Raw genomic sequence first — 13,957 nt, forward strand, 5'->3', positions numbered from 1 at the left:
CCAATCAGAAGTATAGTGAAGAGTTTGGATATATGATGCAAGAGCAATATCAGATGTCCATGATGGGTGAGCTGAAGTTCTTCCTCGGTCTTCAAATAAGGCAACAACGCAACGGCATCTTCATATCACAAGAGAAATATCTTAAAGAGTGCCTGAAGAAGTTCGGTATGCAAGACTGCAAAGGCTTCACAACACCAATGCCAGCCAAGCATCATCTGGGTCTCGACGACAATGGTAAAGAGTTCGATCAAAAGGTATACCGCTCCATGATTGGGTCTTTGCTTTATTTATGTGCATCTACGCCAGATATCATGCTTAGTGTTTGCATGTGTGCTCGATTTCAAGCGGCACCAAAGGAGTCGCATCACTTAGCTGTGAAGCGAATTCTTCGATATTTGGCTCACACCCCAACTCTAGGATTATGGTATCCAAAGGTCTCAGAGTTTGATCTGGTTGGATTTTCGGATGCTGATTATGCTGGTGACAAAGTTGATCGCAAATCTACATCAGGCACATGTCATTTTCTGGGACGATCACTTGTATGTTGGTCTTCAAAGAAGCAGAACTGTGTATCACTCTCCACTGCTGAATCTGAATACATTGCTGCTGGATCTTGCTGCGCTCAGCTTCTGTGGATGAAGCAAACACTCAAGGATTATGGCATTCATCTGAAGCAAGTGCCACTTTACTGCGACAACGAAAGCGCCATCAAGATTGCCAACAACCCAGTTCAGCACTCGAAGACAAAGCACATTGAAATTCGTCATCACTTTCTCAGAGATCATGTTGTGAAGGAAGACATTGATATCATACATGTCAATACTGAAGAGCAATTGGCAGATATCTTCACCAAGCCCTTGGATGAGAAGAGATTTTGCAAGTTATGGTGTGAGCTAAATATCTTGGAATCCTCAAATGTCCTGTGATCAGGCACACATCCTAACACTTATGCATATTGATGACTTAGATGTGCAACACACAAAGTAGCGTATATCTTCAATCAATGAAGACATACATTCTAAGTGTGAATACATTAATGTGGAATTTGACTTCGGAGCGCCACGATAATTGTGCGCCGTGTCTGGGTCTAATACTTCCTATACGGTGGGTAACGCCACCACCAAACGTTCCATTTTGAAGTGTTTCTCTCATGGCGTTACCTCTCAATGTCTTCACAATTGGTTTGGTTTCATTCTCAATATGTCTTCATGATTATGTTCACTGCGTTGATTATATGGATATATATGTACTGATGTTCTGTCCTCTACAGCATTCACTTATAGCTATGTCTTCTTGGTTGAATCTTTTGAACTAAGTGAATGTGATCGGACCCTAACCTCTCTATGCTTTCTATCTCAAACTCTATCTCTCCAAGTCATATGCATTCTGTTGTAACTGTCAAATGTCTTCACTGTGTCCTTGTCAGCTGAAGACATAGTGACAACCATAAAAGTCCGTGTTTAATGCTCATTCCTCCACATAAGATCCGGAGAAGCAGGAACGACCGCCCGACAATTTAGGCATGCGTGGGACATGGAACAAATCCCAATCTTCCTCTAACTGGCCACGCGTGCCTCAAATGCGAACCGCCAGGGGTACCTGCGTAATAGCGCAGTGCCGCCTCTATCCCTATAAATACACAATTCACTGCGGTCATTATCTCCTTCTTCCACCCTCGCACGAACCCTAGCGCCACCGCTAGCACTCGACGACGCCGGCGACGAAGCGCTTCACTGCCGCAACCTCTCCGACGCCGTTTTCACGCCAACAGCGGACATCGCTCTCTCCGCCGTCGCCGTAGGTGTCTTCCGTTGCCAAGTTAGGGCACGGAGGATTGAACTGCTCGACCTCAACTCTCACTTTGTCTAGCAGTTCCAAGTGTGGTAAATAAAACCTCTTTTTACAGCCTCTTTTGATCCTACAGTTCAGTCACTTTCTGCTATAAGAAGTTTCTCTTCACACCAGTTAAATCTCTCGCTGCATCTCATAACATGCCTAGTATATTCACTTGTGCTTCATAAAGTAGTTAGATTCCTCACTTGTACTGATCTATGGGTTCGTACAAATCTGGAACCAACTTCTTATCTACAAGTGAATGCCTTCGCATAATGAGGTCAATGTCTTCTAAACCGATTTATCTTCAAAATCTTCTGAGAATGCATATGACCTCTTCCCCTTCCCTCGCACCTTAATGCAGTCACAGGTACATGTCCGTGGGAGAATCCTTTGGTTCTCATAGTCTGCATTCATTTGCAGAGTACTTGCAGCATCACATCAACTCGCCTGAAGCCAGTTCTTGCAAAAGGAAGCCTTTGAAGCCTTTGAACATCTTGAAGCCTTCCAAGTTATTCATGGCTTCAGAAACAACAGCAAGGAAGGGAGGCAGACAACGACGTGGTGAAACATCCAAAGATCTGCCTGATGAATTGGCAGAGATGTACAAAACTGATCCTAAAGAAAGCTATGGTCAGCGCAAGACACGAATCCAATGGATTCGAAGATATTGGGCAGAGCAATGGTTCCACTACCGCTTCGTCACTCAGGAATATGCGGAGAAGTGCGCCATCAAGAGACCGTGGGGAGATGTATTATACAAAAATCTCGTACCCAGGTCCAGAGACGAAGCCATTGCTCAAGGCTTTTATCCATGCATGGTGAGAGGACCATAGCCAGCTGAGGCACATCCGTCATCACTTCTCTGGTGCCGCGATGATAATCTCTTCAAGCGCAACTTTCAGTTTGCACAACAGTCAGCGAAGATAAACAAGAAGAAATTTGGGCTTGACTTCAACCCTGGTCCCTCCTCACCAAGGGCAGATGGCACACGCAACGCCGATCCCAATATCATCGGGCCGTATGCCAATCTTGCAGGCCTCATCACTCGCATCCTAGTCCAAGGGACTGCTGTGAATGACCCTCCAGCAGATACTGAGTCTGATGACGCCCCTGCTGCTCCGAAGCCAAAGCAGAAGAAGCCAAAAGCTCCAAAAGCTTCAAAGCCAGCCGCTTCTCCCAAGATCGCAAGAGTGAAGCCTTTAGCAACTGCACCTCCTGAAGCCAGTGTGCAGTCAGAAGGCTTATCACGAGTGTCCAAGCCCCAAGAAGCCAAGAAGCCTCAGCCACACACAGGCAAAGAGCTCACAGCTGCTGACATTCTGCGCTGCGAGGCCATTGAACTCTCAAGCGATGAAGATCTTGGAGATGATGCTCTTGAGCAGCTCATCAAGAGCAAGGAGGAGGCTGAAATCTTCAACAATCTTCCTCTGTTTGATGTCGCCATCATCCACAACTTCATCGATGAATGGTTTGACACACCAGACATAAGCTTCAATGATCTGCAGCTACCCATAGGCCTCAGCGTTGCCTTTCAAGGTGCAATCGCTTCAGAACTTGCAATAGCCCAGCGAATTGTAGAACTGAAGCAGAAAATTGATCATGAAAAGGCTCAGTTCAAGAAGCACGTGGCCAAGCTCAGTGTGCAAGACGTGAAAAACTTCAAGATCATGTTGCATGAGCTGAAAGAGAACTTCCTGAAGACGCGCGCCGAAGCTCAAGGCTCGCGAGAACGCATGAAGACTTTGGCTGATCGCTGCGTGCAAGCCTACAATGAGGCAGAAAAGCGCAAGGCACTTGGGCGTCCCGGCATTGACCCCAGGATGGCCGCGAAGAAGAAAAAGAAGGCGGCTGTGCCCGAACCTGAAGCGCCAAGGTCAGAAACTGCTCCGATTGTCTTCCCCGCTGCAACGACTGGCTCGAAGCCAAAGAGTCGATCAACCGCCTCACAGCACAAGAAGACACGGACTGCAGAGGCTGAAGCTAAGAAGAGAAAACATTCTGAAGCCTCTCCTTCTGAACCCATCATCAAGAAGCGCAAGACCAAGAAATCTCGGGTTGCTCCCACAGAGCCCCTGATAGTTGAACCCCTCTGCGTCCGCTATCCTGACGCAGATCGTCAGTTGACAGTGCATGAGCCTGCTTACATAGAGGCTCCGCACGCTGAAGACATTCTAGCAGCCAACCCCAATGCTGCTGAAGACATTGGTCCCCAAGACAATGTGCAAGGTGATGCAGCCCTTCCTCAGCTTGAGACAAGCGAACAGATCAGTATTGGTCGTCCATTGACGCCAATCGCACAAAATGCGTCGTGGGCAGATCGCCCACAGGAGGAAGATGAGCCCCAACCCACTGCAACTCCACCAGCGCCTACACTCCATAGGCTTCGCAAAGGGCCAAGGGCTCAGGCTGCTGAAGACATTCTGGCTGCATCAGCCGAAGAGCAAGCAGAAATACCACAAGCTCCAACTCCCCCGCACCAACAAGAAGCAGTTCTCAAGGAGAACGTGCCTGAAGCTGAAAATGTTGAGGCTGCCACAAACAACGCCGAAGCAAATGTGGAGCCCTCCCCAACAACAGCTTCAGAAGACACCGAAGCTACTGCTCCTGAACATTCTGTGCCTGAGTCTGCTGCCGGACCACAATTCAACTATCATATTGCGCACAGGCCCCAGGTCCAGAAGCCGATCCCACGACTACCAAGGTTCCCTGGTCCTGCATCAGCTCCTGGTTCCTTCAACATCAACGGCTTCACGGCAGATAACACGTTTTTCGACCGCTCCAAGAACCCTTATTCAAGGGAACGGATTGTATCAGATAGGTTCTGGAGCCATCAACAGCGCAGCTATTATTCATGCATCCTCTACAACCAAGGCCGCATCTTTCCTCACAAGCGCCTTGTGGTTGAAGCTGTTGCAGGTCTGCCTGGTCTGGAAGAAGCACTGGATTGCTTCAAGCAAGTGGGTTTTCTGCCATTTATCACTGACGAAGAGCACTGGAACGAAGAGCTTCTGCTCCAGTTCTATGCCACTTTGCATATCAAAGGCTATAACAGAGATCCGAAGACATGGATCCTGGAGTGGATGACAGGCAATATCCATCATGAAGCCAATGCTTTCGACCTAATTGAGCTTACGGGCCTTCCCACTCCTGGCGAATTCTTTGAAGAAGGGTGCCAACTCCATGCTGAAGCAATTGAGAGCATATTTCAGTGTCCTGAGCCAGATATGAGTCAGATGCTCTCAATGATGAAGCCATTTCCTCCAAATGCACCCTATCCAACTAGGTTCTTCGTTGAAGACTTAGAGTACCTACCCAGAACAATATATCACATCATAAGGCGGACTCTCTGGCCAGTCAAGGGACACTCTCGATATGCAACGATTGATGGTGCAATGAAGACTCTCATCTTCTGCATTCTTCACGGCAAATGCTTCAATACACAGGATCTCTTCATCCGTCAATTTGCAGCGTCTACTTCAGAACTGTTTGGATTAAAGTTTTATGCTCCTTGGGTTATGAGGCTGATCAAGCTTCACTCTGCAATCTCCTATCAACCCTCAGCCCGCAATCATAGGATATTTTTGCCAGATGTGGACACATCTGCTGAAGCAATATATCCAGAGCCGTCCAAGCAACCACTAAGTCTTCAGAATGCAGAACACCAGAGCTTCACTCAAAATATTGAAGGTGTTGAAGCTCTCTCCCGAGTGTATCCAATGGCTGGCACCACACGTGCCCCTGCATCAACTGAAGCCACCAACAGCACAGCTGCAAAGAGACCCAAGAAGCGCGCTCGTGCCCTCAATGACAGAGAGCTTCTTGTGGCTCTTCACCAAAAGCAAGATAGGCATCACGACTGGCTCAAGAGGCAGATGAAAAGCATCATGCAAGACGTCAATCGCATCAGAAATCTGGCAACCAAGAATGCATTTGTCACACACGAGACCTGTCGCCGCACTTGGAAGGGCCTCACCATGATGTGCCCTGAAGCTGAACTGAATGAGGATGGCTTCACAGAGCACTTCAAATTTGACTCCACGCCTCCAAGAAGAGCGGTGATGTGCAGCACACCATCACTTGAAGAGTCAGAGTTCTCTTCTTCTGCTGCCACCGTGTCTGCCCGGATTATTGAAGAAGAAGACGACGCGACATCATCTCCACCTGCTTCAACGCGCGTCGAATCTGCACCAAGCTCGTCTGCACCACCGCCAAACAACTCCACCGACCCTGCTGCGCCTGGGAACGCGTAGAAACCTCTATGTCTTCAAACCTTTTTGGTCATCACTGACAAAAGGGGGAGAAGCATATGATGGTTATAGTCTTCAAGCGGGTCACTATGGGCGGGTGCCTTCATATTCTGCTACATTTTGCCTCGTGCTTACAACTCCCGCTTTTTTGCTACATTTGCTTCATTGAGTTGTAACACTTAGCCTTGATGGTCGTCTGCTACCTGTTTGTCACTCTGTTTTGCGAAGATAAATTCCGCACTCATCTCATTCTGCAGACGTCCATTTTCCATTATGCATGTCATTATTTTCATATACTTTCACATGCATAGTGGATTGTCATAAGTTGAAGTGGATCTCCACAAGTACAACCTGCCATGTGCATTTGCATTCAAGAAGCAAATTACTTATATGCACATCTTCAGGGGGAGCCCTTGCAACTTATGAAGACAATTCTTTTACAATTTCACAAATTATGTTTCCCGTTGAAAACTTCAACTAGTTTGTCATCAATCACCAAAAAGGGGGAGATTGTAAGTGCATCTAGTGCCACCCCTAGTTGGTTTTGGAGTATTGACGACAAACCTAGTTGAGGGACTAATGTGTTTGTGAGAATTGCAGGAAAACACAGGTAGAAGTCCCTCATTGACTCGGTTTTACTACCAGAGATGACCCCTAAAAATGTACGAAGACATTGAAGACAATGGTGGTTTATGAAGATATTCATATTGAAGACAATGACATGAGAAGACTCCCTATGAAGCTTTTGGAACTCGAAGACGTAGATCCTTCGTAGTTTTATTTCATTCATGTTGTGTCATAGGAACCACCGTACTGTTAAGTGGGGTCGAAGAGAACCAGTCAGAATGACTGAAGTGATGCCTAATTCAAATCCTATGTCTTCGAGCGAAGACTTTGAGAGAAAATCTTGTCCAGAGTCAGACAAGTCAGCTTTACTTGTAGCCCAAGTAAAGTTGCCGTGTGAGTTCGAAATCCGACCGTTGGTACACGTGTCAGTTCCTTAGTGACCCAGGGTCATTTCGGACAGATCAGGTCGGGTTGCCAAGTGGCTATAAATAGTCCACCCCCCACAACCTTAAACGGTTGGCTGCTCAGATTTCAGTGCACGGCTTTTGTCGTTTGAGAGCAACCCACCTCGAAGCCTTTGAAAGAAAAATTCCTAGTGAGGAGAAAAGCCCTAACCACCCAGAGCCAGAGTAAATTGGGCATCACTTAAGTCTTCGTGTCTGTGTGACTTGAAGACTTATTACACTTGAGGACTGTGCATCCTCCAGACGGTTAGGCGTCGCGTTCTGAGCATCCAAGAGAAATTGTGGATTGCCAGTGAACGAAGTCTGTGAAGGTTTGGGAGTCTACCTTGAAGACTTACCTGAGTGATTGAGCGAGGTCTGTGTGACCTTATCTCAAGGAGAAAACGGTGAGGACTGGGTGTCTTGGACTAAGTGTCCTTGACTGGGTGTCCGGGACTGTGTGTCCTTTGGTTTAAATACCTAGCTGCTCCAACCAGACGTACAGTTGTCACAGCAACTGGAACTGGTCCAACAAATCATTGTCTTCAACGTGTCACTGGTTTCATCTTCACTTCCCTTCACTTACAGTTATTCATTGTGAAGCCATTGCATGCTTGCTTTATCTTTTATCTTCACAACATGAATGTATGATCTGTTCGGCTTCATAACTTCTTCCTACCTGATCCTTATTACACTGAAGCTGTTTGTCATTGCGCTTTCACTCTATTGAATACATGACCATGGCTGGCCTAGTGTAATCTAAATTCCGCTGCATAGTAATAGGCATAATCTTCACTGTTTGTCTTCATAACTCTCACGTTTTGAAGACTTTCATAAAAATCGCCTATTCACCCCCCTCTAGTCGATATAACGCACTTTCAATTGGTATCAGAGCTTGGTGCTCCCTTGTTCTGTGTGATTCGGTTTAACCATCTGGAGTTTTAGCTATGTCGACTGCAGGGATAATCAAAGTCTCCGCTGCTTGTCCCGTCTTCGATGGAACTGAATATCCCTACTGGAAGAATAAGATGCGCATGCATCTTGAAGCCATTGACGTCGACCTATGGTATGTCGTCGAAAACGGCGTTCCCAAGGCTGGAGAAGGTGTCACTGCTGCTGATGTCAAGAAGTTCGTTCAACTGGACTCTACTGCCAAGAATATCATCTGTGGTCATCTGACCAAAGGACAGTATGGCCGTGTGAGTGCCTTGAAGACATCCAAACTGGTCTGGGATTGGCTCTCCAAAGTTAATGAAGGCATATCAACCCAGAGAGATCAAAGAATTAGTGTCCTTCGCAATCTCTTCAACCGCTTCAAACGAAATGACAATGAGAATGTCCAGCACACCTTTGATCGGCTCACTGACATCACAAATGAGCTTCAAGCCCTCGGCGCTACTGAGATCACCAAACATGAAATCGTCAAGACACTGCTGAGATCACTTGATAGTTCGTTTGACATTCTGGCCCTGATGATTCAAGAACGTCCTGATTTCAAGACACTCGATCCATCTGACATACTTGAGAGGCTCAACACACATGAGTTTCAGCTTTCTGAGAAAAGAGATATCTACGGTCCAAACTATGGGCGAACTCGTGCCTTGAAGGCAAAAGTTGTCTCCTCATCTGAAGAAGAATCTGACTACAGTTCTGATGATCCTGAAGACATTGGAAGAGAACTTGCAATGCTAGTGAAGAAGTTTCAAAAATTCACCAAGAAGAAAGGCTTCAGAAAATCTTCACGATCAAGCTCAAGGAATGATGAAGCTTCTGCTCATGACTACAAGAAGAAAACATGTCACAAGTGCAAGAAAACTGGGCACTTCATCTCTGAGTGTCCACAGTGGGACAATGAGAACAAAAGGAAGAAGAAGAGCAAGGAATATGATTCTGACGACAAGAAGAAACACTCAAAGTCTTCTTCCAAGTCTTCATCAAAGTCTTCATCACACAAGAAGAGCTCATCTGGCAAGGCGCGTGCGTTTGTAGGCAAGGAGATGGATTCAGAGGAGGAATCCGCATCTGAGGAGGCAGAGGTGGAATCTGAGGAGGAGTCTGATTCTGGCATTGCGAGTCTGGCTACAGCATACGTCGCCAAGTCCATCTTCAACACTGAAGTTAATAATTGCATCACCGACACTGACGCAAATGACAAGAACGACTCCACTCCTACCTACTGCTTCATGGCACGCGGTGCCAAGGTAAACTCATGCACCACTCGCTATGAAACATCCAGTGACGATGACTCTGAATGTGATTCAAAACCTAGCTACAAAACACTTGCTAAAATTGCAACTGAACAACAGAAAGCTATGGAACACATTCAAAAACTGTTAGACAGAAGCGATGATCTGTTGGGTGCTGAAATGACTCGATCTGAATCCTTAATTGAAGACATAAAAAACCTTCACGTTAAGTATCAGGAACTTGAAGATCGTCATGATACTCTCTCCACAACTCATGAAAAGCTTTCCTATGACTATCTTCAAAGGAAGCAAGAACTTGAGAAATTGAGGGCGGCTCATGAAGATCTTCAAAAGGAAAACGAGTCACTTCGCGCCGAACAGATCAGTCCCGCTCAGGAAGGATTTGAACCACCATGTCTTAAATGAATTGAGCGTAATAATGCTAATTCTGTTGCTGAGTGTTCCACTGCTACTACAGTTCCAATATCTTCAACTGTTGATGTGGCAACTAACCCCTCTGCTGAGGATACCACTGCTATTGCTGATGAGAATGCTAGGTTGAAGACATTGCTTGAAACAGGGATGTACAAAAGTCTGAAAGGGCATCAAACATTATGTGATGTCCTTAAGAAGCAGATTCTGAACCGAAACCCTAGGAAAGAGGGTGTTGGGTTCGAGAGGAGAATTAATGCAGATGGCTCTTACTGGAAACCTGAGCAGTGCCCCAAAACCATATGGGTTGCTGCAAAGGAATCCTCAGTAGATCCATCCAATCTGTCTGGCTTCACTTGTGCTAACCCAATTATCATTGATGAATCCTTTGATGCAAACTATAAACTGTTTAAGAATCAGAATGGTGAAGTGTTTGCCAGGTACATTGGTACTAACTGCAGGAATGGACCGCCTATGAAGAAGATCTGGGTTCCGAAAACATGTCTGGAAAATCTTCCTGTGAATGTCTTCATGACACCTCACTTGAAGAAGACAAACCTCGGTCCAAAGGCTTCATACAGACAGAAGACTCACCTGAGTCACACTAACGCAAATGTTTTGCAGGGAAACCATACTCAGGCATATGAATATGAGAGCGGTTCATCGAACCGTCATGTTCACATGACCAAAAATTATTCTTCTTATTCCTATGAGTATTATTGTCCCCCTGCTAGACTGTTTGCTAAGGCTTCAAAGCCAAAATTCTCAGATGCTGCACTTAGACTCATAGCTTCTAAGCCACCCTTGAAGATGTGGGTGGTTAAGAAAGCTTAACTCTCTTTTGCAGGGAAAGGTCTCCAGCACAAAAACAAAATCTTCTGATGCTATTGCTGGGGACCATAAAAATCTTGTGGGGCGCAAGATAAACTGCCCAAATGGCATCATTATGTACTTCGTTCCTGAATCGCATGCTACTCTCCCCATTAGTCCTAATCTGGATCTAAGTTTTCATAACCCACTGGTTCGTCAAATGTTTATGCTTCACAACACTCTTCGTGAAGCCTATCCCCCTAACTGCACTGTAGGGTACGATACCAGCGACTTCAAGGTCTTCAGAATGGATTATTGACAGTGGGTGTACAAATCACATGACTGGCAGAAGAAGCCTTCTTATGGACTCAACTTTACGTCCATCCGACAAGAGCCACATTACATTCGCTGACACTGGTAAAAGTAAGGTATTGGGTCTAGGTAGAGTTGCAATCTCAAAGGATCAACACATGGATAAAGTCATGCTTGTTGAATCCCTTGGCTTCAACTTAATGTCTGTCTCAATGCTTTGCGATTTGAATATGATAGTAATGTTTGGCAAATATCGTTGCCTGGTGCTAATGGAATCTGACAAATCTCTAGTGTTTGAAGGGTATAGGAAAGGTGATTTGTATGTGGTAGATTTCTCAGCAGGACCACAACTTGCAGTATGTATTCTTGCAAAAGCTTCAGAATGCTGGCTTTGGCATCGAAGGCTTGGGCATGCTGGCATGAGGAACCTCCACACCCTTGCGAAGAAAAAGCACGTCATAGGCATCGAAGGCGTCAAGTTCAAGAAAGATCACTTATGCGGTGCCTGTGAAGCAGGGAAGATGACAAGGGCAAAACATCTTTCGAAGACAATCATGACCACTTCTCAACCCTTCGAACTGCTTCACATGGATCTTTTCGGTCCCACTCACTACTCAACTTTTACTACTTCTGCATGCCTCTATGGCTTCGTAATTGTTGATGATTATTCTAGATATACTTGGGTGCACATAATCCTTTACAAGACTGAAGTGCAGGATGTCTTCAGACGCTTCGCAAATCGAGCTATGAACAATTTTGGCGCCAACATAAAGCACATCAGAAGTGACAATGGCACTGAATTCAAGAACACTGGCCTTGATACATATCTGGATACCTTGGGCATCACACATGAATTCTCAGCTCCATACACGCCACAGCAGAATGGCATCGTCGAACGCAAGAACAGAACACTCATTGAGATGGCCAGAACAATGCTAGATGAATACAAGACTCCAAGAAAATTCTGGATTGAAGCCATTGATACTGCATGCCATACAATCAATCGTGTTTATCTTCACAAGCTCCTGAACAAGACATCTTATGAACTCCTAACTGGCAAGAAGCCAAATGTCAGTTACTTCAGAGTATTTGGCGCAAAATGCTGGATCAAGGACCCACACCACACCTCAAAGTTTGCACCAAAAGCACATGAGGGCTTCATGCTTGGATATGGAAAGGATTCGCACTCCTACAGAGTCTTCAATCTCTTCCACTACAAAGTGGTTGAAACAGTGGATGTGCGGTTTGATGAAACCAATGGATCACAAAGAGAGCAATTGCCAAATGTGCTAGATGAAGTTCCAGCAAATGAATCAATAAAGCTTATGGGAACTGGAGAAATTGTACCTTCTGAAGCTCAACCTGAAGAAGAACTTATCATCTCAGCACCTGATTCACATGAAGACAATGCTCAGCCTGAAGATACACCTTCAAATGACCACATAGATCAGCAAGAGCAAAGTCTTCGCTCCACACACCCTCGTGTTGCAAATGAAGTACAAATTGACAAAATACTGGACAGCATCAATGCACCTAGTCCACTCACTCGTTCAAGGGCAACTCAGCTAACAAACTTCTGTGGGCATTTCGCATTCGTCTCAATATCAGAACCCAAGAAAGTTGAAGAAGCCTTCATGGAACCTGAATGGATTCAAGCTATGCAAGAAGAGCTTCAACAGTTTGAGCTGAATAATGTATGGGAACTAGTTAAGCGTCCTGATCCACGGAGGCACAACATAATAGGCACCAAATGGATATACCGCAACAAGCAAGATGAGCATGGTCAAGTTGTCAGAAACAAAGCTCGTCTCGTTGCTCAAGGATATACTCAAGTGGAGGGCATTGACTTTGATGAAACATTTGCTCCTGTGGCTAGGCTTGAAGCCATACGCATACTGCTGGCCTATGCAAATCATCATAACATACTTCTCTATCAGATGGATGTGAAAAGTGCCTTTCTCAATGGCAAGATTGAAGAAGAAGTATATGTTGCACAACCACCTGGCTTTGAAAATCCAAAACATCCTGACTTGGTATACAAGCTCAACAAGGCACTGTATGGCCTCAAACAAGCCCCTAGGGCCTGGTATGATACACTCAAGTACTTTCTGAAAAGCAAAGGCTTCATACCTGGTTCCCTGGATCCCACTCTTTTCACGAAGACATATGATGGTGAACTGTTTGTGTGCCAAATATATGTGGATGACATTATCTTCGGCTACACCAATCAGAAGTACAGTGAAGAGTTTGGATATATGATGCAAGAGCAACATCAGATGTCCATGATGGGATAACTGAAGTTCTTCCTCAGTCTTCAAATATGACAGCAACGCAACGACATCTTCATATCTCAAGAGAAGTATCTCAAAGATTGCCTGAAGAAGTTCAGTATGCAAGACTGCAAAGGCTTCACAACACCAATGCCAGCCAAGCATCATCTGGGTCCCGACGACAATGGTAAAGAGTTCGATCAGAAGGTATACCGCTCCATGATTGGGTCTTTGCTTTATTTATGTGCATCTAGGCCAGATATCATGCTTAGTATTTGCATGTGTGCTCGATTTCAAGCGACACCAAAGGAGTCGCATCACTTAGCTGTGAAGCGAATTCTTCGATATTTGGCTCACACCCCAACTCTAGGATTATGGTATCCAAAGGGCTCAGAGTTTGATTTAGTTGGATTTTCGGATGCTGATTATGCTGGTGACAAAGTTGATCGCAAGTCTACATCAGGCACATGTCACTTTCTGGGACGATCACTTGTATGTTGGTCTTCAAAGAAGCAGAACTGTGTATCACTCTCCACTGCTGAATCTGAATACATTGCTGCTGGATCTTGCTGCGCTCAGCTTCTGTGGATGAAGCAAACACTCAAGGATTATGGCATTCATCTGAAGCAAGTGCCACTTTACTGCGACAACGAAAGCGCCATCAAGATTGCCAACAACCCAGTTCAGCACTCGAAGACAAAGCACATTGAAATTCGTCATCACTTTCTCAGAGATCATGTTGTGAAGGAAGACATTGATATCATACACGTCAACACTGAAGAGCAATTGGCAGATATCTTCACCAAGCCCTTGGATGAGAAGAGATTTTGCAAGTTACGGTGTGAGCTAAATAT

This window comes from Triticum urartu, chromosome 1 (genome assembly GCF_003073215.2).
Source record: "Triticum urartu cultivar G1812 chromosome 1, Tu2.1, whole genome shotgun sequence".
Taxonomy (NCBI): Eukaryota; Viridiplantae; Streptophyta; class Magnoliopsida; order Poales; family Poaceae; genus Triticum; species Triticum urartu.